This window comes from Podarcis liolepis (genome assembly GCF_965112155.1).
Source record: "Podarcis liolepis genome assembly, chromosome: 4".
Classification (NCBI taxonomy): Eukaryota; Metazoa; Chordata; class Lepidosauria; order Squamata; family Lacertidae; genus Podarcis; species Podarcis liolepis.
The window spans coordinates 7,060,747-7,081,549 of record NC_139558.1 but is presented as its reverse complement, the minus strand read 5'-3'; the positions used below and the strand labels follow the sequence as shown (position 1 = coordinate 7,081,549).

General features: G+C 42.2%; 1 long non-coding RNA gene across 1 annotated transcript in view; it reads left to right on the top strand.

The window, feature by feature from the left end:
- Positions 1 to 1,319: 1,319 nt before the first annotated feature.
- LOC310706136 overlaps positions 1,320 to 20,803 on the top strand; it is a 242,155-nt gene continuing 222,671 nt past the window's right edge. The window contains exon 1 of the long non-coding RNA XR_014525715.1: positions 1,320 to 1,403. This is a non-coding gene — a long non-coding RNA (uncharacterized lncRNA). The remainder of the gene's footprint in view (positions 1,404 to 20,803) is intronic.

Here is a 20,803-nt window from a genome sequence, read left to right as displayed (position 1 = left end):
TACTCAGGCCTTTGTTGGTCACTGATACCACATCAATGGGAACTGTATGGCTATTGTATTGTTTACTGCATTTGTTGTCTTTCAGTTGATCTTGTTTGTTGTAGACTGCCTTGGACTTTTTAATGAAGGGGGGGTATAAATATGTTCCAAATAAACACATCAGTCAGGAGACTTTTCAAAAATGAAAATAGGGGCATGCTTGGAACATTCCTGTTCCCAAATAGTCAGCCTTGTTGGCCCATTGTGCAAGTCCATCCCACATCACAGTTACATATTGCTAAACCCTCTCTACTGCTTTGTTAATATATTGTTTTGATATATTTATCTGATATATTTTGTACCCCACCATCTCAAGCTCTCAGAGCTGCTTGCATTAAAACAACTGGGAAGATAAAACTCCCTGGCTGAGACAGGTTCCCTCACCCTGGCACCTGGTTCCCAACAGCAAGATGCAGGAGTTACTGTAGGGGAGGGGGAGGGGGAGGGGAAAGTTTAGAAGTCCCCAGGGGTGGGGAACCTTTTCCAGCTGGATTATTGGATCCCGGGTTCCTCCGCCCCCTAGTGGACCACTTTGAAGGAGGGGGAGGGGCCACGAACCTGACCAACATGATATCAGACAAACCCCTTTTTTAAAATTTTGTAGCGCTGCTTGAGTTCACTGTAAAAGATCCAAGCCAATCCACATGGGGCTTGATGTCCCGACCAATCAGCTGATCAGCGCTCACGTCAAGTCCTGCTTTCTGCAGGGAGTGCCTGATCCCAAAAAGCTTGGTTGCCATTTGGCTGTTCGGCACTAACTAAAAGTTCTGTGTTATACCACAAGGGGGGTTCGGTTGTGTCCTCAGAGGACACAACACTAGCTCTGAAATTGCTGCAGGCAATTGTTGCAGTCCCTCACAAGGTGAGACTTCCTGACATGCTACAGTTTGGCAGGGAATGGGTGTCAGATATGTTCATTCATATACGCACACAGGAGGGATTTATGGGGGCCACATTGTCCAGCCCTATCCCTTCTCACTGGTCCAGCTACTGATCATCTCTCCTGCACCAGCCAAGTGTTGGGCAACCGCATGAAGAGGCACTTTGCACGTGCTGACGTATGCCTGTAGAGCACTTCCTTTATGCAAGGGGCAGTGGTGGGTCAAGCACGCACATTGGGGTAGGGGCTAGCCATGGGTCCCAACAAGGCCTTATTCCACGTGTGAGTGACACACACAAATAGTGACCCTGCAGCTACAGTGGTACCTTGAGTTACATATGCTTCGGGTTACAGACTCCGCTAACCCAGAAATAGAACAGAAATCGTGCTCCGGTGGCGTGGCAGCAGCAGGCCCCATTAGCTAAAGTGGTACCTCAGGTTAAGAACAGTTTCAGGTTAAGAACGGACCTCCGGAACGAATTAAGTACTTAACTGGAGGTACCATTGTATTTGAACATCTAGGAAACCTCGGGAAGGAACAGATTCCTGGGAAATGACAGCTGTAACAATATACAGAGAAATTTTAACAAGTTACCCCCTCCACCCCCCAAGGAAAAGCAAATACTTATTTATCAGGGACACTTTGAGCACATGCTTTTGACTACCTCCTTCTGCAAGCACCATCCTTTTCATAACTCAAAGGTGCATGTTGACCTATCTCTTTCAAGGAGTTCTTTGTTGCTTGAAAATATTCAACCGCGGTTGAATTTCTCCCTTTTATTTTGCAATGCGAGCTTGTTTGTTAGCTTATTTAGGTCATCAGAGCTAAATTTTCCATACAATTCCTTTGTGCTCCTGTCTTTGGATGGCATCCAAAGTCTTTTATCTGGTACTAATTCAAGCATCCAGTGCGTTAAGTAATCTCCGCTTCAGAGACTGGCTACATAATTACCTGCAGCACTTTCATTCCAAATGCAGAGATTCACTCTGGATTTCTTCTTCTGGGGGTTACCTTTAGGGTATTAAATATTTGGATGGCTCTTTTAATTATAAAAGTGCAGCAATCTTATATTTACATTGTGAACTACCTGAACAACTTCCCTCATTTTATTTCTTTCTCTCTTCACATCCCCCCCGACAAGCTATGTATGGCGTATACTTCATCAGCAAACAACATGGTGACAAGGGAGTGCACTGGGGACTTAGAAATCCAAAGTAGATGGAAGAGAGAGGGAAATTAGATTTTTAATTTATACCCTTTCCATGTGAATAGCCTTGTAAGATAATAAATAAAAGTTACCCTCCTACACTTCAGATTGTTAAAAAATATGTTATACCCTCCTCACACACCCGCAAGCCTGTGCCATGTTATGCATTCTCTTATAATAAAAGGTTTCATTGTTCTGTAACGTTCAATGCCTCCTCCTCCTCTTCTGCTGTTATTGTTATATAGAGAGAGGGGGGATTTCATTAAAAGGACATGAGTATTGGTACCCAATTAGAGTGAATTGGGTACCAAGAAGTAGAGGGCCTTCTTGGTAGATGTGCCCTCCCTGTGAAATGCCCTCCCATCAGATGTCAAGGAAATAAACAACCATTTGACTTTTAGAAGACATCTGAAGGCTGCCATGTATAGGGAAGTTTTTAATATCTGATGTTTTCTGTGCTTAGTGTGTGCAGAGTGGCTTGGGCAACCCAGTCAGATGAGCGGCATTTATTCTTATTTTTATTCTTAGTAATTGGAACTCTGCCCTGCCAAGTTTTTGGGGTGTCTGTGTGTGTGAATGACCTTAACATACTGAAGAATCTACAAAGGCCCTATTTGTACATGTAGCATTTGCTGGATTGGGAATGGCAAACCTAAACTGCATAACTCATTCAGATGTGCATCCAAACAGGGATACAACCCAAACTGCATTGCTGTGAACCAGATATCCTAGGGATGGAGAACCTGTAAGCTAGGGGTTCCCCATTCCTGGGATATGTATGCCCATTCTCATGCAGTTTGCTCATGCATGGCTGTTAATATTAAGTGGTGGTTTGTTAGTTTTTTTGGAGAGGTTGGATTCCGAATTGGGAGAAGATACAGCTATTTTAGAAATAACAGCAACAAGAACTCACCCACTCTATCCATGGGTTTATTTCGAAATACGTTTTAAACTTGAAAGATCAGACTACCATCCAATATAGATTTCAATCAATTGATTTCAACTGGATAAAGTACACTCAACTCTGTATTGGCTGGTTGGGATTAAACAGTCCAAAACAGTCATATCAAAGGGTAGTGCACTGTGATTTGTCAAGCGCCACAGACATCACATCTGAAATAACGTAACAATAGGACCAATCTCTATAGTGTATCATAACTATAGAGAAGTGCTGGCAGCTGTGATCTAGACAGCTCAGTCATTTCCCCTCCATATCAGAATTTTAAGAAGGCTAGAGATATGGAAAATTTTGCCATATGGGAAAACATGGATTTTGCGGGATTTCAAAGAAATATAGTTTCATTTTATGATGACATTGTAGACAAGATGGAGATTGAATGGCCAATATACTATCATTTCTGACATCTTATTCTTTCTCTGCAGGAAAAGTCTATATTAAGACCCTTAATGGCATTTGAACAGCTTCTCCAAAAAACATTAGCACAAATTTGCTTTCAAGGCCATACACTGTTCTTAAAGACTTATAGCGCAATCCTAGATAGGCCTACTCAGATGTTCATTGGAGCTTATTTCCAAGTTTTTATTATTATTATTGTAGCCTTGATATTCTTAGAATAGAGATGCAATAAATAAATAATTTGGGAACTTGACTTAAATCTCTTCTGTGGTTATCATTTGATTTATCTATACCAGAGGGTCCTCAGAGAGAGGTTCTACAAAATCTTCCCCACCCTCAACCCCTGGGTGTTCCATACTAGTACAATTGAAGATGGTATTCTCCCCCCCCCCCATACCTGTAGATGATGTAGGGAGATTGTTTGTAGGTTATGGGGACATTTTAAAATTCAGAATTTAGAAAGAAACAGTGGTTACCAATAAATAATAATAATAATAATAATAATAATAATAATAATAATAATAATAATAATAAAATAATAATATAGTTATCTTTCTCCAAAGCTCCCAGGGCAGTATACGACATTAAGAACATAGCTAATGCAGCATAATACTAAAAACTACAGCATAATAAAATAATAACAATAATAATAACAGTCCCCCCACATTTTAATTGGCTAGTGTTTCCCAAACTATTAATACCTAGGAAACAGGTGGTTCATTTCCCCCTGTCTCAATTAAATCTGGATGCAGAGTTCAGCCTCACACTGAAAAAGGTTCATGTAAATATTGATCAACTTTCAGAGAATGGGCAGAGAATATTGTTTGCAACTGACAAATAGCTCATTTAACATTTCTCACCAACATGCAACGTTCCTCCCTCCTGTTGACCCAGTCAGAGATGGGGCCTGCTTTATGGTCAATAGTGATGCACCTGGGATTTTCTGCAGCTTTTCATTGCCTGTACCCTTATTACCAAGATGATGTCCTTGTCTTTAAGTACTGCCTGAAGGAGTGTGATCTTTTCTAACTAGAACCTCCACCAGTTTGAAGGATGAAAAGTGTATTGATATGTTTTGATTTTTCTTTTCTTTAATATTAAATCAAATTTAAGTGTTACATTTAGTTCTCCCCTTCATTGTACATCAGTTTCATAGCACACTGAACCGAGATGTAACATAGGGGTGTGCATACCCCCCCAATGTCCCCAAATTTGGCATATTGGAATGGCTGTGACCCAGGAGGATCCAGACTTGGCTCAACCTGACCTCACAGTCCATGGTGAGTGGCAGGGCAGGGGGAAATATTCAGAAATCCTATGGATGAGCACTGGGAAATTAAAAAACAACAACCCATAAGTTGTTGTTTCATGTAGGTGCATGAAATCTGGAGCCATGCTTCCATAAGCCTCTTAAGGAATGTGACTTGCAAAAATGTTATTTAAGTCAAAGTAATTAGTATAAACTAATTCAGATGCTATCCGTATTTTTGGCTGTTGTAAATGAAGTAATATGTAATCTTTGCTTCATGTTATATATATATATATATATATATATATATATATATATATATATATATATATATATATTTGCTTTCGTAGATTTTCACGGGTACAGGAATGCAGGTTTTGGTGTCTTCGGGTGTCTTCCCGTGTAAGAGTTGGGGTGTCTAGGCGACGTTTCGACGAGGTCTCACTCGTCATCTTCAGGCTGGTGCTTTCGGCTTCTTGTTACTGGAACAGAGCAGGATCTCAGTGTTTGAGTTCCTATAAATACTGTTGAGGGGGTGTGGTGTATAGCCTCCAACGTTCTGGGCAGAGAGGAAGTTCCCAGGTTAGTGTGCCTTTTCTTCTTTTGTTTCTTAATTACTTGAGGGATATCTTGAGTGATTTCTTGAGTGATATTCTGAGTACCACTTAGGTGGGTCATTAAGTGTGGATTAGTTGCTAAAGCTTTCGTGTCTTGACCTCTTGAGCTTGTGAAGAGTTTTTCTGAGAAGATGGCTGTACTGCACTTAGTTGTGCTCTGGCTTGGCTTCGTGTATAGGGGCGAGCTGTGGTTTTGTGCCCTGTGCCAGCCAGATCTGTGTAGGGATTGCAGGGGGGTGCAGCATCCGGAGGTGCCACTATGGTTTGGCTACTGGATGGTGTCTGTAATTTATCTGTGGAGAGGGTCTGGGTTTGGGTCTGGTGTGGTTGATTGGTGATGGCGTTCTGTGTGCCTCTGGTTCTGGTGTCGGTTTTTGTGGGGAGGGCTAATTTCCAGATGTCTGGCAGGCGGGACGTGTCGTCACGCTTGTTCATGTTGTGAGGGTGTTTCTCTATCTCGATGGCTTCCATGATTATTCTCTTGTGGTGATGTTCCATGTTAAAGAGCAATTTGGAATCTGCAAAATTAATTTCGTGTCCTGTTTCTTTCATGTGTTGGAAAAGAGAGGAAGTTTTTTCTTCTTTTTTGACGGCATTCTTGTGTTCTGCGATACGTGCATTTATTCGTCTGTTTGTTTGTCCAATGTACGTGGCTGGGCAGACTTTGCAGGGTATTTCATAGACCCCTTGGTTTTCCAACTGGATTTTATCTTTGGGGTTTCTGAGGATATTGGCTATTTTTTGGTTGGTGCAAAAGGCTGTTTTGATATTGTGTTTATGGAGGATTTTGCTAATTTTATCTGTAGTGCCCTTGATATAAGGAAGGAGGGCCATGCCATTGTTTTCTTCTGTGTCTTGGTTTTTGGGGGGTGTTTCTTTTTGGATTAGCTTCGTAACCCTGTTTTGCTGGTATCCATTGGCGATTAACACATGAAATACCCTGCAAAGTCTGCCCAGCCACGTACATTGGACAAACAAACAGACGAATAAATGCACGTATCGCAGAACACAAGAATGCCGTCAAAAAAGAAGAAAAAACTTCCTCTCTTTTCCAACACATGAAAGAAACAGGACACGAAATTAATTTTGCAGATTCCAAATTGCTCTTTAACATGGAACATCACCACAAGAGAATAATCATGGAAGCCATCGAGATAGAGAAACACCCTCACAACATGAACAAGCGTGACGACACGTCCCGCCTGCCAGACATCTGGAAATTAGCCCTCCCCACAAAAACCGACACCAGAACCAGAGGCACACAGAACGCCATCACCAATCAACCACACCAGACCCAAACCCAGACCCTCTCCACAGATAAATTACAGACACCATCCAGTAGCCAAACCATAGTGGCACCTCCGGATGCTGCACCCCCCTGCAATCCCTACACAGATCTGGCTGGCACAGGGCACAAAACCACAGCTCGCCCCTATACACGAAGCCAAGCCAGAGCACAACTAAGTGCAGTACAGCCATCTTCTCAGAAAAACTCTTCACAAGCTCAAGAGGTCAAGACACGAAAGCTTTAGCAACTAATCCACACTTAATGACCCTCCTAAGTGGTACTCAGAATATCACTCAAGAAATCACTCAAGATATCCCTCAAGTAATTAAGGAACAAAAGAAGAAAAGGCACACTAACCTGGGAACTTCCTCTCTGCCCAGAACGTCGGAGGCTATACACCACACCCCTCAACAGTATTTATAGGAACTCAAACACTGAGATCCTGCTCTGTTCCAGTAACAAGAAGCCGAAAGCACCAGCCTGAAGATGACGAGTGAGACCTCGTCGAAACGTCGCCTAGACACCCCAACTCTTACACGGGAAGACACCCGAAGACACCAAAACCTATATATATATATATATATATATATATATATATATATATATATATATATATATTCCTCTTCAGGTACAGCAAAGAAGAATGGAGACGTGGGATGTCTATGTATGTATGTTCTCAAAAATGTAAACTGAGGGATTGGAATTGGTTCTTTACTCTAGAAAGAACTGGCACATACAAATTTCTGAAGGGATTTGGTTTTCTCTCGCTTTGTTCACTTGCTGTTAATAGCAAAGCCATAAAGAGAACTTTCCTCATCACTGTCCTGGAAGAATGCCCCCCATAGCCATGGGAACGTTATTTTCTTTTTCTACTTCAGGTCCTATGAATAATGGCTAGTGGCTTCAGCCCAGCAGCCTTGTCTTTGCTTTGTCTTTTAAAAGCTCCGTGTTTTTCACCCCCTTAACTTGAAGAGACTCCCTGTGACAACTTTTAAAAACACTTGATCCATTACATTTTATATAGAGACCTTTTCAGTGCACTCAAGAAGTGTAAGCTTCTCTTCATCTTGTTAAGGAAAATGGGGACTAAAGCAGATTTGAATAGCAATACACATGCCTTGCTTTTAAATCCTTAATTGCTCCTAAATCAGAAATTCCCAAACTGTCTGCTAGGGATGCTAGTGCGCTGCAAGGGAACATATGTGCGTTTCACAAGAAATGAATGAAGAGATAAAGTCTCCTTCCATGGCATATGACTATTGTAACTAAAATGTGTTGTAGCTGCCTGGTCAGAGAGACTTCCGTAGGGGGTCTAAAAAGTTAAAGAAAAAGATGAGATCATTATGTTGAATAGAGCTGGCTTTCCCCTCAACATGATCTTATCAAGTCTGGGAGCAATGGGGCTACCTGAAAGCATCAAATCAAGTTCTAGCTGAACAGGACCTTAAGAAGAAAAAGCTACCTTGGCAAGCAATGTTTTTTACCCACACACAAGTGAGCAGTCTTCCAGGGGGAGTATGTCATTGGTGGGTGTGTTGTTGTTTAGTCATTTAGTCGTGTCTGACTATTCGTGACCCCATGGACCAGAGCACGCCAAGCACTCCTGTCTTTCACTGCCTCCCGCAGTTTGGTCAAACTCATGCTGGTAGCTTCAAGAACACTATCGAACCATCTCGTCCTCTGTTGTCCCCTTCTCCTTGTGCCCTCCATCTTTCCCAACATTAGGGTCTTTTCCAGGGAGTCTTCTTTTCTCATGAGGTGGCCAAAGTATTGGAGCCTCAGCTTCAGGATCTGTCCTTCCAGTGAGCACTCAGGGCTGATTTCCTTAAGAATGGATAGGTTTGATCTTCTTGCAGACCATGGAACTCTCAAGAGTCTCCTCCAGCACCATAGTTCAAAAGCATCAATTCTTCGGCGATCAGCCTTCTTTATGGTCCAGCTTTCACTTCCATACATCACTACTGGGAAAACCATAGCTTTTACTATACGGACCTTTGTTGGCAAGGTGATTACGTTTTAAGATGCTGTCTAGGTTTGTCATTGCTTTTCTCCCAAGAAGCAGGCGTCTTTTAATTTCGTGGCTGCTGTCACCATCTGCAGTGATCATAGAGCCCAAGAAAGTAAAATCTCTCACTGCCTCCATTTCTTCCCCTTCTATTTGCCAGGAGGTGATGGGCCCAGTGGCCATGATCTTCGTTTTTTTGATGTTGAGCTTCAGACCATATTTTGCGCTCTCCTCTTTCACCCTCAATAAAAGGTTCTTTAATTCCTCCTCACTTTCTGCCATCAAGGTTGTGTCATCTGGTGGGTGTAGCCAGAAGCAAAAGTGGATGGAGCAAGGAATGTGACTCTTAGCTTTGTACAAGCAGCTACATTCCAGCCTTGCAAAAGCAAGAGATACACACACACACACACACACACACACCTCCATACTTCACCCAGACAATCAATTGACATTGGGAGAGTTGGAGGGTCATTTTCCAAGTATAAACACTTGATGGCACAGAGACGGAGTGGCGGAGGATGTGGCTTGGGGAGGGGACATGGCTAGCGTAGAGTCCCAAGATCTGAAAGGAGAGGCTCTGAGGGCTGCATTTAGCCCCAGGGCTTAATGTCCACCACCCCTGAATTACAGCTCCACACACCCCCATTATCCAAAACCTTCGAAACCATCTGCAAATGTTAGCCTGAGATGAAGCCACCAGATGGGCAGTAGAACAAGACTAGAGTGACTAGAGTACACATACGATTGACACACTGCTCTGTAAGCAAGCTTTTAAATGTGCAGGAATGAAAGATTCAGCCAATGTTAATTGGGGAAGGGGAGGGCCTCAGCTACCAGAAATTTGAGGAGCATTGCTCTCTATTATTACAAAACATTATTCCACAGCATTTAACATTTTTTTTTTAAGGAGGAAGGAAACATTTTTTTAAAAAAAATACACATGAACAATTATCCTGAGAACAATGGAGCTGTTTTTTCAAAAATGTTTTTTTAGTAAAACACATTGCAGTAAGGGGAGAAATTGGGCGGGATGGTAGTAGGGGAAACAACAAATACATATCTATCCTACACAAATGATAAGATACAAGAAGAACAGTAGGGCAGGAGAGTAAACAACATTTTAACTGATATCCAGCTGCAGTGGCTTTGAAACATATCATTAGTACTCTCTGAGATAAGACTCTTAAAAGTGTGAGAACCATAGTAAAATCTTTTCCAGTCCAGCCAGGCTATGCACACACATAATTCTTTTGTTGCTTTCACCTAGTCACCATTTTTTGTTACATGAATTCTCAGCTTTTATTTGCTAATGCTGGTTTGTCATATTCTGCAGACCTGCTCTCTGTATTTCACAGAACATTTGGCACATGGAGGGATTCTTAGGGCACAGTCAAAATATGTTGATGTATGACATACAGTTATGTTGATATATTACTAGCTTCCCGAAGGTCATTAAAGAGAGACTGAGCCACAGAAAAAGGTATTCTCCCTGGTCCCAACACACAGGCTCATATAGGAGCAGATGGTACTTCAGACCTCTTGCTCCTAAACTATTTAGGGATTTAAAGGTCATTAGCAGTGCAACTGTTTGGACAATGAAGTTACATCCTTCCGATGTGCTGCCCTTGTTACCAATCTGGCTGCCACGTACTAGACTAACTGGTTTCTGAGTACTTTCAAAGGCAGCCTTATGTAGAGCTTATTGCAACAATATAGATGTGATCTAATAAAGGCATGCATCTGCTTTCTCAGGGAAGAGGTGCAATTGGAATCGAGGATCAAGGGCGTTCCAGAACAACCTCCAAATTACGTTTACCCATACCCAGTTCATTGCATTGGTTTAGGAGCTCCACAGCCTTTTTGGAATGAAATGGAAAGCAGAGATAGGGTTGGGCATTGTCTATATGTTGATGGGACTGAACTCAAAATGCTCTGATATGTTGCCCAGCAATTTCATGTTGATACTAAGCAGCCAGGGTGACAAAATAGGTCACTGCAGGATCCTACAGGCGAAAGACTTAGGTGTCAAGCAGGGACTCCCTAGCACCATCACCTACAGGAAGAAATAGAGCCACCATAACACCACCCCTAAGCTGCTGATGGACTTGTTCTCAATCAATCTCTCTCTCTCTATATATATGTGTGTGTGTGTGTGTGTATTTGTGTGTGTCATTTTTTTTTACATGTGATTACTGCTGTTAGTAGTAGTATTTGTAATATATATAAAAATAGCTCTTGTTCGTAATTTCTATGCTGCTCTCATGCTCAAAGAGATGAATAATTTTCCCTGTGGCAGCTGTGGAGGCAAAACAAAGGCCTTGCCCGATAATGAGAAATGCTTCCTTCTGCTGCTATCCTCTTCCTCACAGTTGTGAGGTTTGGGGAAGAAGGCAGGGAGGCAAGCCATTGCAGGGCATTTTGAGGATTGGCTCAGATGTCTTTGGGTCATCTTACAATGTCTCCATTTTTTGGAGCAAGGGCTGCATATACTATTCAAGCTCCTTTGTCTGTTGGGAATTCATATGCCCAGCTCCACATGTTGAAATGTATTCCAGAGGGGAGTCATACCTGGCTGCTGATGCGCTACACATACATCCTGCCAGCTGTGCATTGGGTCAGCATGTGAAGGAGACCCATGTGTGGACCAATGTGCTTAACCAAATGAAAGAGGAGCCCTGATTGGACCAGGAACTCTCTCTCTCCGCTTGGAGTTCTTCATATGATCATTGGTACGTGTGTAGAGCCCCTTTGCACAGAAACCTGAACCTCCACCTATTTGTGTGGAACACACACAAAAGCCAAGCCCCACTTTTAAGGCAACTAGTGAATTCACTTGGTTTTCCCCAAAGGCCTAGCAAAGGATCCATTGTCTCAGCCGTGCCCTGAAATCCCAAAGCTTGCCCTTCCATCTACTTCTGCAGATGGAACAGGCAACAGCTTTGGAATGCTATTTGTGAGAAGGAGCTGTCTGCAAGTAGGTTCTAGCTGACATGTCGCATAGGCTTGACAATGGCAAGGAAACAAGGATTCCTTATAAATGCAGGGAGAAAACAACAATGAATCCCAGAGCCGTCCCTCGTAGCCAATGCTATTTTCCTGTGTCCATAATCTTCAACCCACTTATTCCAGACAGTCCCATTTGACTTTAATAGGTCTGTTATGAAGTAAATGAACTGCAGACAATATCCTATATATTACAGGATCATATTGCCAAGTCTCTGGGCTTTGGGACTTGTTGCACTTCACTATATTGTGAATTAATAATGATAGCTCTGTATGCCTAATTTCCATATAACCTGTGTTTGGGGAAGTTAAGAGGGGAATTGAGCAGTGTGTAATATTCAGATTATCATATTAACTAGAATTTGAAGTGCAAAGCTGCATATTTTTGGCTGCAAACATCTTCCAAGACACAGTGGCAAACCTGGATTGATTACTGTTTATAATAGCAATAATCCCCCCAAAATCAGTCATTAGCGCAGCTAACAACTAATTTGTCAGAATTTCAACTGCCCTTGGCTTTGCCTCAAGCTGTTTTCAAGCTCGTCATTAAGTGCTGGTTACAATTGATTTCTTGGGGGGCTATTTAACAGAAATTTGATTTCAGCTCAGCACCTACTGAGCCTAATCACCATTCGGTAAACAAAAATCTCTCTTATCCTAGGTCATATATCTATTATTCTTATTCTCTTTTGGCACATCATTCCATTGTACTGGAACAAGAAAAGGCTCCCTCATCCCTCTGGCTAGACTCTTTATAAGCAGTGAAAGGTCCTGCAAATACTTGTGTGAGCAAATTATTGCCACATGCTGCTTCCCTTACTCCTGCTATGATCATTAAGCATTTGAATGGAGGATAAGGTGCCTCAGCAGACTCAAAATGATAATCCTTCCCCATGCATAGAAAGGGCCTGAAAAATAGCAGGGTGGAGGAAGCCGATCATATGGCACAACTGGAGAAGAGGTGGCCCTCCAGATGTTGCTGGACTCCAACTGCCCTTAGCACCAGACAGCATAAGGATGATACAAGTCAGAGTCTAGCAACATCTGGAGGGAAGCAAGTTCCCTCGACCTGGCATATGGGGAAGAAGTGAGCAAAGGAGTGTACTTTCTTCAAGCTACTGTTGCCAAGTGACATGAAAATACCAGACTGATCTGCTCCTGTGACTTTAACAGCAGTTTGGTCTATAGGTAGATTTTTCAGAGCCGCAAGATAAACATTATCAGCTGCTGCTGCTGCTGCTGCTGCCTTCAGATTAAGCTGCTGCTAATGACACAGGCATGAAGGTTGATAAAAACATTGGTAACTTGAAAATGAAGGCTGGGTGGAGTGAGTTTGATGTCAAGGGGGAGAGAATTATATTGTTAGGAATTTGTGGGTGCCAGACACACATAGTTCCTGGATTTAGTAAGTGTTGGACTTCAATTAATAATTGGTGAGTTAAATAGGAAGTCAGACTCTTAATAGATGGACTCAGCTTCTCGTGTTCAGGAGATCACCTAAGAGATGGGACATTAACAGAGAACAAGGACAGGGAGATAGGTGATCAGCAAACCAAAGACTCTGTGCCAGCTGGCAAATGGGTAGAGCCCCCTCCATGAGCTCTGAGATGGTCAACAGAGACAAAGCAAGAGTGGAGAGTTTTGCAGCCGGGGATGATGTGGGCTGGAGGAAAATAGTGGCAGGTTGTAAAATGCGGCAAGCTGGAGAGAGGCTGAGCAATGGCTGGTGTCTTTTTGAATCCTAGGCTGCTGTGGCTATGAGAGAAGCAAGAACCTCTTGGGGCATTAATCCTGTGTGCCCCTCCATCGTAGGCTCCCGTTGTATAGATGTGTAAATAAACCATATATTATAAAGACACCACAGTCTCTGCTGTGTCTCATTTCCAAAGGAAGCACAAACCCTGAGTAATTGCCTGGACTCCATAGAATCCAGCATCACTCGGAGAGTGGGGTGGCATGTAGCAATATTTTCTCTTCCTAAGGAAGATACAGGGAGAAATCAGAGAGCAGAAATGCCATGCTGCACCTGTAGCAGCAAAACCAGACACCTTCATCTGCCCCACCTGAAATAAAACATCTCTCTCCTGTATCATTCTCTACAGACACAGCAGGCAATCAAACTCTCCAACAGTTTAACTTCACTCCTGAAGGCGCACTCTTCCATTGTCTCCCAAGACAGGTGGATGTCAACAACAACGAAGGTTGAAATGCAGTGTTTAGTGGCAGAATTGGTAACATAAAGAGATTCGGGAGTCAGAGAAAGCAGACATAAAGAGAAGTGGAAGACAACAGGGGAATAGAGATAAAGATAAGTAGGAGAATCTCTAAATAAATTTGATACGTTGGAAGCCTGAGGAAGAAGCAGTTCAGAGGAATGAAGTAATCAAAGTGACACTTATCAGTATCACATAAAGAAAATGTACAAACTTTTTGCAGACTCAGAGTACGCTATTGCCCTGGTGTTTTGACAAAGATTACTTGGATGTTGATATTTACAGGACTTGGAGTGAATACAGACGATCATTCATTAAGTGATAATTTATCGCAATGTGCATGTAATCCCCTAGTATTCAAGTTGTCAGGGTCAATTCACACTTGCCTACAGTAACATAAATTGTTTGGGGTTGGTGCTGTGCTAAGCCCCTCTGGAAACCAAAGTATGAAAGAAGCATCCACAGAACCTAGCATCTTTTTTTAGATGCTTTTTACCTGTGCATCTGCTCCAGTGCATGAACTATTAGTATGCTTGCAAGCTACAGTTGAGGGGGAGAAAAAACCCCCACAGTGTTAGTCTATGCAAAGCAGCTGCCACACTGATAAAAGCTTTTAAATGAAATCCTGGGCCAATGGGAACCTTGCTGCACACTTTGTGTTGTTCTTGTGTTAATAACTTGCAGAATCCAGGATGCCCATAAAGGCAAGATTCACTGTATTTACTATTTACAGAATGAGGAGTTTCTGTTAAAGGAAGCCATAGCTTCTCTATTTCTGAACCATTCCACTGTCTGTCTCATTTAATTTTCTTAAGCACAACCCACTTAAAGTTATAGTGGTTCAAGAAAGGAGATCACGGACTCAGCTACATTTGTAAAGATAAAGTGCTTTATATGCGTTATAACACTATGATGAAAGACAGCAATGCGGAGTCCCGTTTTCTGCCAACAGAACTTCCCTGTAGGAAGTTTACAACGCATTTAACTGAATCGCTTCTTCGATGCAGCTAGATCCAGCCTCCGGCTAAACATCAGAAATAACTTTCTGACGGTAAGAGCAGTTTCACAGTGGAACAAACACCCTCAGGAGGTGGTGGACTCTCCTTCACTGGAGATTCTGAAGCAGAGGTTGGATGGTCATCTGTCCTGGGTGCCTTAGTTGAGATTCCTGCACTGCAGGGGGTTGGACTAGATGACCTTTGAGGTCCCTTGTCACTCTACAATTCTGTGATTCTATTATCTCTCAGACTCCTGATCACATACACTAGGATAGTGAAATTCTCCTCACCATTTTGCAGGATTATATAGACCTCCAGCCCTTAAGTAGCTACCCACTTACGACTGAGTTCATGCATCTTCCTTTAACCCTTGTCAAGTGTAATTTTAGTTAGTTTAATTATAACTATTCTCATACTTTTTATTTTTTTAAAAAAAGGTTGCCCTAAGTTCCTTCCTGGAGTGGGTTGCACAACTGTGAACTTCATTTTACAGGCAAGAGTTTTGCCCTAATAACTACCCACAAGTTGATTTATATGGCTGCTTCAGTTTGGTTGCATTTTGGCTCTTTCGAAATTAATGCAGTTAAATATGCCGGTACCATCCAAAATTTCCCATGTGAAAATAGATATTTGTGTAACTTAGCAACCCTATATTCACACCAAGTTCATGCACCCATTATGCACATTTCTTCCCCACCATTGTCTTCATAGTCATTGGTCTAATCTGGATGCATGCATCTCCCATCGATAACCCATAGTTTACTGGACCAAAAGCACACATTGTGCCTGTTCTCCCCTCCATCTTTCTCTTGTGAATTTTTTTTGGTCCATTAATGCACTTTTGCATCCAAGTGCAACCCCCCCTCATGCATGGTCTACATCTATATGGGACAGCAGAGGATCTGTTACTGGTAGTCCTATGTAGTAGTAGTAGTAGTAGTAGTAGTAGTAGTAGTAAACGTTGGCTGCAGGGACCCCCAATTGAGATTAAATTAATGTAAGATTTATTTTTTTAATCTATAAATGTAAACATACTTGAAGGAATTGGTTTGGCTTACTATATTCAACTCAGCCATCTTTGTTGCCTTCTTGGAACATACAAGCATATTGTGGTTTCCCAGGCCTCTGCTTCATAAAGGGGAACTGCCTTTCTTTTCGTCATAAATGTTACAAAGCTGCAAAGAAGTGCAGATACTTCAGAAGATGAATTTGCATAGCCTTAAGAGATACCCATTCTCCTTGATTTAGGCACTAGCTGCAGCTTAATCATTTCCATGCTCATAAGAGCTAAAAAGTCTCTGTCTTTCTTCCCCATCATCCCTTGGCAGAGGAAAAAAAATATTCATCTCTGGGTTATTGTGTTGGAAGATTAAAGCTTAGATCTCAACAGCGGAGTGAAACACTTCACTTCCCATATCAGAGGCCAGTGGAAAGGTAGCAAGAGTTAGGAGTTCCCTATCAAGCATCAAGAAAGCAATAGTCAGATGTCAGACATCAAGAGCCAGCCAGGAAATAAAGCTCTCAAAACTGAAGACAGTTCCATATGGGGAAAAACTGTTCATTTGACAAAATCCTCATAAAACAAGAGTCTAATGTCACCTTAAAGACTAAGAGATTTTTAAGTGGCATAAGCTTTGATGAAGCATGATGAAGTGGTCACCTAAACAGGTAAGTATATAAATCCCAATCACAGAAGCAGATAAACGGATCACCAGTGATGGATAGACAGGCGTGGTCACTTGCACTGTGAGTGGGTCCAGCCAATTCATACAGATTGGACCCTGCATAATTTGGGAAGGGTGTGCGATCCTGGGTTCAACTTCAGGCATTTGAAAAGTTGAAAGAATCTCTCTTTTCAGGGTAGGGAATGACTTCTTTACTTGAGATTATAGTCATTTACTAATCTAGAACTGAATAATAGAATTGAAAGGGATACCAAGGGTCATCTAGTCCAACCCCCTGCAATCCAGGATTCTCAACTAAAGCATCCATGACAGATGGCCACCCAGCCTCTGCTTAAAAACCTCCAGTGAAGGAGAGTCTACCACCTTCCAAGGAAGTACATTCCGCTGTTGAACAGATCAGAAATTTATTCTTGATGTTATTCAAAATCTAATTTATTGTGAATTGAAGTCATTGGTTTGGGTCCTACCCTCCAGAGCAGGAGAAAACAAGCGTGCTCCATTCTCCATTTGACAGCCCATCTGAAGATGGCTATCACATCTCCTCTCAGCCTCCTCTTTTCCAGGCTAAACAGACTTAACTCCCTCAACCATTCCGCATAAGGCTTGGTTTCTAGACCCTTTATCATCTTTGTCACCCTCCTCTGCGCATGTTCCAGCTTGTACTAATGGCAAGCAGGTTTCCCCCAGTTGGTTATTCCTGCTTAAGTGTAGAAGCTTACATTTGTCCCTACTTAAATTAATTTGTTAGCTTGGTCCCAGTTCTCCAATCTGTTAAGGTCGTCTTGAATCCTGATTCTGTCTTCTGTGACATTAACTACTCCTCTTAGCTTGCTATCATCTGCAAATTTGTTGAGCATTCCCTCAATTCCTTCATCCAAGTTGTTAATAAAGACATTGAACAGCAACGAGCCGAGGACAGAACTCTGTGTCACCCCACTTGTCACTTTCCCCCCAGAATGATGAGGAAGCATTAATGAGCATTCTTTGGGTTTGGTCAGTCAACCAGCTACAAATCCACCTATCGGTTACCTTGTCCAGCCCAGATTTTACCACATTGGGGGCTGTCAAAAGCCTTGCCGAAATGAAGCTACACTATGCTCACAATATTCCCCTGATGCACCTAGCTTGTAATTTTCTCATTCTCTCCTCTCCCCACACCCCCTCTCTCTATATGATATTTGTCTGGCAAGACTTGTTCTTCAGAAACCTGTGTGAAGTGAAGTTACAGGGAACCAGGCAGAGGGCCTTCTCAGCAGTGGCACCTCCCTGTGGAACGCCCACCGATCATATGTCAAGGAGATAAATAACTATACAACTTTTAGAAGACATCCAAAGGCAGCCCTATATAGAGAAGTTTTTAATGTTTGATGTTTTATTATGCTTTTATATTTGTTGGAAGCCACCCAGAGTGGCTGGGGCAACCCAGTCAAATGGGCAGGGTTCAAATAATAAAATTACTACTACTGCTGCTGCTACTACTACTACTATTTGCAGTCTTCGTAATCACAGCATATTTTTTCTAAGTGCTCACAGACTGACCATTTAATTATCTGCTCTATGTCCATTCCTGGTATTGATGGTATTGTATTCCTGGGTGTTCTCCCCACCCCCTTTCTTTGAAGATGGGGACAACATTTGTCCACCTCCAGTCTCAGGGACCTCACCTGTTCTCCATGAATTCTCAAAGATTATAGACAGAGGCTCTGAGATTACATCTGCAAGCTCCTTTAGTACCCTTGGATGCAGCTCATCAGGCCCTGGAGATCTGAATTCCTTTGAAGTAGCTAGGTCTTCCCTTCCACCTCTTCCTATATTGGGCTGCAGCTCCCTCTTTCCATCATTTATTCTGTTATATTGCTGAACTGGAGCAGAAGGTTACAGAACAGCAGGCAGTAAGTTCTACTTTGTCAATTGAGCAAGGACAGAAGGCCAGGCTCCTAGAATTATGGCAGGCCAATCTGGGGGCCTCATACTGTCTGTCAATCAGAATGACTGATATTGTAAATGAAGATTCCTTTGTGTGTCTAAAAGGAACCTGTAGCACATGCACACGGTGCGAGAGAGCGTGCATGACCTGCGTAGTTCAGTTGGCTTGTTCCGAGCTATGATCTTCCTGGCTCAAGCAACAGCTTCCTTATCACACACTTAAGATTGCAAGCACAGTCTAAAGACGTTGGAAGTAAGTCCCAGGAACTTTAGCAGAAGTTAGCCTTAGTAAAAAAGAAAAAAATATCTTATTAAGGATGAGACAGACAATGCAGTATGTTATTGCATTAATGTTTAGAGAATAGATGCTATGGTGCATTGCAAAACAGACTGAAGTAGATGAGCACTGAATTGTTGAAAGCCCATCCTCGGTGTGTACTAATAGTGCCCCAAAGTGCTGGATGAGCAGGCTGGATGCTGGTCACGAGGAAGAGCTTGATTGCTCAGCCATATCTTTGTGTCTCTTGCTGAACCAGGTAGAGGTGAAAGGCACGTATCAGAAAGTCAGGAAGACTGATAGCACAAACTCCCTTCTATCTGCATGCAAAACACTTGACACCTAAACTGATAGAAAACAAAGACTGTTTGCCCAGACTGAGTGCTCCAGCAGGTTTCATTTCCATAGCCCATTCAGACAGCAGAAGTGAGATCTAATAGCTCCCAGAGAAATCTGTCCAGGCCATGATAAGAATTCACAGGCACAAACCCAAATAAAAGAAGATTATTAGGTACATTGCAGCAGGCAAACAGCAACGTCTTGGTGTAATCGATACTTGACAAGAGATATGTGACAAATCTCATGTATTGGTCAGACACAGTCCAGGGGTTGTGGGTTCTTCTGGGAGGGGGGATTATTTGTGGGGGTAAAATTGACTGGCTCCTAGACAAGGCACATAAAATGTCACTTTTTATCTTTCTGTTGATATTTTTCTCCAGGAGGGAACAAAACCCTTGCTAGTTGCTTGCCCGAGAGATTTGATCGAAAAGATAGTCACTCCTGATATAAGGTTGAAGGGGGAAAACTGCAATCAAGTGGAAATTTTTGTCAGCGCCTTAATCTCTGATTTGTAGAAGGTTGTGCTTTGGGATATTTGGTATGTCTGAGGATTGCCACCAAAGAGCCCTTCTGTTCTTTAATGGCTGCACTAAATCTTAACAAACGTGAGCATGAAAACTATTGTGCGGCACTTCTGAAGCATATATCAAAGTTATATTTTTCCAAGCTTGGGAAAGCAGTTGAATCATGCATGTTCTTTATGGAGCTCTGATCAGGCTGATAAAGGCAGTTCAGCTTCAATAAATGCTTTTTTAAGTGAATGTTTTGGAAAGCGAAGAGGAAATTCAAAGCTCAGGCTGTTGCCAAACGGCTCCCCTAGCACTTTGATCACCCTGCTACTGACATTTTGTTGAAAATGTCTTGTTTTTATTAAAATGTTGGCATCTCGGGGACAGGGGAAAGTTAACGGGAGTTGCCGAGAATATAATCTATAGTAAAAACTCTGAGTGACACAACTTATTAAGTACTTTGTACACATTTCTTCAAAAGGAAAACTTTTCCCTGTAGGGTCAAACACAGATTTGCACTTCTCTGAAAAAAAGTATATATTGTTAAAAGCAAGACAAGCATAGAAGATAAATCAAACTCAGAGCTCTTTGCCTAGGGCAAAGAAGCCCTGAAGTTGGAAGACTTTGTTACCGACAAAGGGAAGAAAAGGAACCTGCTAATTTAAAAATTAATCAGAATGGAAACCAATCATGTACTGAATAGAGAATGTATATTGCAGCTCTGCATTTCTTAAAAAATACCTTTCCATTCCTATTGAAGGACATGAGGAACATGCTGCTAAAGGAAGCCACTTTTCTTTTCCACAGAGCACGAACAAATTCTATCGCATGAGCCTCCTCCTTCCTGGGTTATCACAGCTTGTTTAACTTTGCAGGCAATTGCCAATTTAGTGTCTGAGCCTGACCTCAGCTGCACAGGCCTAGCCATGTATGTACAAGCACAGCAGGGGAAATTTTTTTTGATAAGGCAAGTGGCAAAGCAGCATCCATGGCTCCAAAGCAATGTCAAACTTCTCTGTATTAAGCTCTCTTAAAATCCTACATTTTACAAAGATCCCAGCATGAAGTGGGTCAGTTCCAAGAAGAAAAAGGGCAGAGTAGGAAAGTATTTGAAATCAGACAAAGAAATCCAGTTGGAAGTTATTTTCCTCTATTAGGGGTGAATTAGTAGCCCTATGGAGTCCTTGGTCTGCCTGACACTGATACCTTG